This window comes from Spermophilus citellus (genome assembly GCF_964194105.1).
Source record: "Spermophilus citellus genome assembly, chromosome: 2".
NCBI classification, from domain to species: domain Eukaryota; kingdom Metazoa; phylum Chordata; class Mammalia; order Rodentia; family Sciuridae; genus Spermophilus; species Spermophilus citellus.
In genome coordinates, this window is record NC_138183.1 from 70,063,657 (window position 1) to 70,068,146 (window position 4,490).

A 4,490-nucleotide genomic window follows, 5' to 3' on the forward strand; every position below is an offset into this window, starting at 1 on the left:
ACATTAAGAAAAAGTTTGGTGCAACCATTAAATAGTTCCCAAACTGTGAAGGTTTCATACTTCAAGACATAAAGGGAGAAGAATGAAAAGCCAATGTAGAGTCGGGTGGGTTGTGCACCTCTGTAATCCCAGCAGCTGGGGAGGCTGAGGCAGGAGGATCGTGAGTTCAAAGCCAGACTCGCAATAAGTGAGGCTCTAAGCAACTCAGTGAGACCCTGACTCTAAATAAAATACAAATCGGGCTGCGGATGTGGCTCAGTGGTCAAGTGCCCCTGAGTTCGATCCCGGGTACCCCCCCCACCAAAAAAAACAATGTGGAAAGGAAAAAACAGCAATGATAAGTATCAATGCTGTAAAAGGCAAAGCTTCAATTAAAATGTCTCTTTAAAAAATATTTTTAGAGGGGCTGGGGATATGGCTCAAGTGGTAGCACACTCGCCTGGCATGAGTGAGGCACTAGGTTCAATCCTCAACACCACATCAAAATAAAATAAAGATATTGTGCCCACCTAAAACTAAGAAATAAATAAAAAATAAATTAAAAAATAATTTAAATAATAATTAAATAATTTAAATAATACTCCCAGTATTTCATTTAGAAATATAAGGGTGTATTTTATTTAATCCCTACCAATTTTTTGAAAGAAATAGGACCCTTTAAATTCTCCTTTCCCTAGTGTTGGGGCGGGGGGAGAGCTGCTTTCTGGTTTTAGACAGCAATGTGCGATCTCACTTTATAGGAGAGACATCTACTTCAATGGTGGTGTATTTTGATGCTACAGTATTTTCAAATGTTAGTACCAAGACTTGAAATATTTTTTTTCTACAACCATAGGCAAAAATAGGCTTATCTCTTGATATTGCCCATAGGGTGAGTGAAGTGAAGGAGAGAGCTGGTTAGTTGTTCTGGGACACATAAAAATAAATATAAGTATTGTATTCATCTACCAACTAAAAAACAAAAACAAGTGTTTTTTAAAAAAAGGGCTGGAGACGTAGCTCAGTGGTAGAGCATCCCTGAGTTGAATCCTTGGTGGCCCCCCACTTCTCATCCCCCCCCCAAAAAAAGGAAATGGGCTTTTGCCTTTTCCAAGGTGTCTGGCACCTGCTTTTTAAAATAAAGCATCCCAGGTCTGGGAATACAGCTCAGCAGTAGAGCACTTGTTTACCATGTGCACGACCCTGTATTTGATCCCCAGCATTGCAAAAAACATAAAATACAATGAAGCGTCTCACTCTTTAACTGCAAGGAGTCCAACGTGTTCTGTGTGCCACAGTGGCTGGTCGTTTAAGCTTCCTCAGAGAAAAGAAACACTTAGAGCAAGTCAAGCTCTTGGTCCAATGAGAAGAGAGAGACTGAGACCATCAGTCACAGAATGGAAAAGAGGGACCATTGTATTGGGACAGTGCCTTCCTGCCCTATGACTTGGGGGCCTTGCCAGGGAGGCTGGTGTTTTGCCTATTTAGTCCCATTTTAAGCTGAATCTAATAGCTACGTGGATCACCTTTGCTCCAGGAGATGGGCGTATGGGGAGCGTCTTGTCCTGGTCAAGCCTGTTTGTCTGCGAGTGCACTGACTGCTGTGGAGAAGGCATCCTTGTCACCCTTGTGGAGGCCGTGCTCCTCTGAATCATGCATGCTCATTTCCTTGGCAAAAGATGCTAGGGGAGCCTCAGCTCCCTACTGAATGGCCTGGAGAAAAGTTCTGAGTAATAAAGTGGGTGACACCAGGCTTCCGGTCAACACCTCCTGTGGCAGTTTGGCCCAGCTCACTTAAGCTCTGATTCCAGAGGACACTGCAACATGCCAGTTGGAGGAGGAAGGGAGGACAGCTGTTGAGTGACCACACCAAAGGGAACAAGGCTTGTGTTGGGGACAGTTTTGCAGCAGTATAGGAGAGAGGGATAGTGCTCTGAACTAAGGCAGCAGTGGTGGAGGAAGGAGATGGAAATGAGAGCTGTTGAGGACCTGGTGACCCCTAGCTAGTGGGACCAGGTGAGCAGGTGAAGCCATTAACACAGCATCAGAAACTCTGGACGGAACCAGTCAATAGCTGCTGCTGTTGCATGGGAGGCTGGGTGCAGGAGCTGATTGACAGGGGGGTGTGCCATACACAGGAATGAACCTTGTCCACTGTTTAGCACACTGAACAGGGAGGGACAGGAGCACGACAAGAGCCCCAGGAGCTGCCTCATGGCACATTGTCCTTCTTAGAGGACTCCTTTCCTCCTCCCTCCTCACAGAGAGAGCCTACAGGTTCTTCAGGAGGACCTGATCTGTCCAGTAGATTCCTCTCTTTCTCTTTGTTCCCCATCAGAGCAGCCTGCTTGGGCTTGGCACTGCCAAGGACAGTCCAATCAGAGCGTCAGTATCTGCAGCTGAATTGGGTACCTGTCATCACAGCCAATGTCCATGCTCACGGGGGTGCTTAGAAAAAGCTTGCTTTTGTGCAAATGCCTCATTGCTCTGGGAAGGTGTGCCAGTGGGTAAAACTCAGAATGAAAAGCAACCTGACCTCTAGAAAAAGCCCCTTTCTCCTCAGCAAAGCTGCCAGTCCTTCCACAATGTCTGCATCAGCTTATGAAGTGCTGTCACCAGCATGGGCTCATGTGATTTCCTTATCACTCTTTTCTCCAACTGTGGCAGGCCTAGGGAAAGCAGCTGCAAGTTCTCTTTGGTTTTCATTCTGGACATTTCTTTCTTCTTGGTCAATGGATCACGTGACCTGAATGTAAACAGGACAGGGTTGTCAGGAGTTTTGTGACTCCTGCAGGGTTTGGACGCTACTGCAGGGTGCTGTGGCCTGTAGATGTTGCTGGTTTTCTACCTGTGGATTCTCTCTTGCCCTAGTTCCAGGCAAGATAGGGTTTCAGGATAGCCATCTGCAAAGACTTCTAGGTCAGAGGAGTGTGATGCCTAAGTTAACGTGTCAAATTGGCTAAGGATAACCACATAGCTGGTAAAGTATTATTTCTGGGTAAGCCTGTGAGGGCATTTCTAGAGATTACCTTTTGAATGAGTGGACTGAGTAAGGGAGATCTGCATTATCCAGTCCACAATGGGACCAAATAGAGTGAAAAAGTGTAAGGACACATTCACCCTCTGAACTGGGATCTCCATCTTTTCCTGCCTTCAGAACTTGGCTCCCCTGGCTCAGGGGAGTATGGGCAGGAACTACACCACCAGCCTGCAGGTGTCAGAGCAGCAACAATCACAGAAGCCAATATTTCATAATAAATTGCTTTCTGTGTATCTATGTCCTATTCCATTTTGCTGGAGAACCCCAATTAATACAAAGGGGTATCGGGAATATGTACAGAGTTGGGGTGGGAAGTTTCTTTATTGGGCACCAGAGAATCGGTTTGGAGTTGTGGCCTCCATTATGTCGACAGGAAAAACAACTCCCTGTCCTTGACTGTCCTTGCAAACCTTGTTCTACATATCACCCTGATTTCCATGGGACCTTATTTTCCATATAGGAGATATTGGTGAATACTTGTGCATGAGGAAGTTTGAAAAAAATTAAAAATGGCTAAACACACAAGATAGCAGTGCCTTTGGGACTTCTTGCAGTCTGGGGCTTCCCCAAAGGAGACGGCAATACAAACTGGGTGCTTTGGAAAGGCACATTGAGGGAGTCTTATCAGAGATACAACCCCATGTACTGCCGTAGGTAAACAAGTTCTGCTCTTCTTTTCTAATGAACCAAAGTCCTTAGACTTACTGGCTAAACCCATGACCCAGAGAACTTGACAGTCACACTGCAAGGACACAGAGTCCCTGTGAGCTCAGACTTTCTAATAATATCTTTTCTCCACAGGGCCTGGAAATTAAGTGTCTTTGTTTGTTTTACTGGAGACAGCAGGCCTGCTTCCTCCTCTGCCCCACTTAGGATAGGGGGGATTTTTCTCATTGCTCGATTTCCCAAGCATAATGGGCTCAGAGAAAGCAGCTGTGGATTCTCTTTGGCTTCCATTCTGGGAGTTTCTAATGTCTAATTCATTCTACTGTCCTTCCTGTTCCCCATCCTCCCTCCCTTCCCTTCATTCCCCTTTGTCTATTCCAATGAACTTGTTCCTCCTACATAAATATAAGTAGGGCAGGGTTCTTGAAGCGATGAGAGGTTCTGGGCTTTGGTAATGCTGGCTGAGCCCTGACTCAGTGACCCTCATAGGTTGGAGTGTGGGACTCTGGCGCGTGGAACCTGGGGTAACAGCACTGACAGAAGTAGAGGCTTCCTAGAATCAGATCTCCATGTCTTAAAGCAGGGTCGACTCTGTCAGGGAACCCCTGTGTACATGACAGACTTTATTTGCCCTGTTTTCCCTAGATCTTCATGATCAGGGGAGACTCTGTCTCACAAGCTCCTGAAAAATTTGTGGCTGTGAATGTTTATGCAAAAGTCTAGTATAACTCAACTCGGTCTTTTCCCTGGGGGGAGAATAAATCTTATATTCTACTTCCTGTCTGGAACTTGAGTCACTTAACAG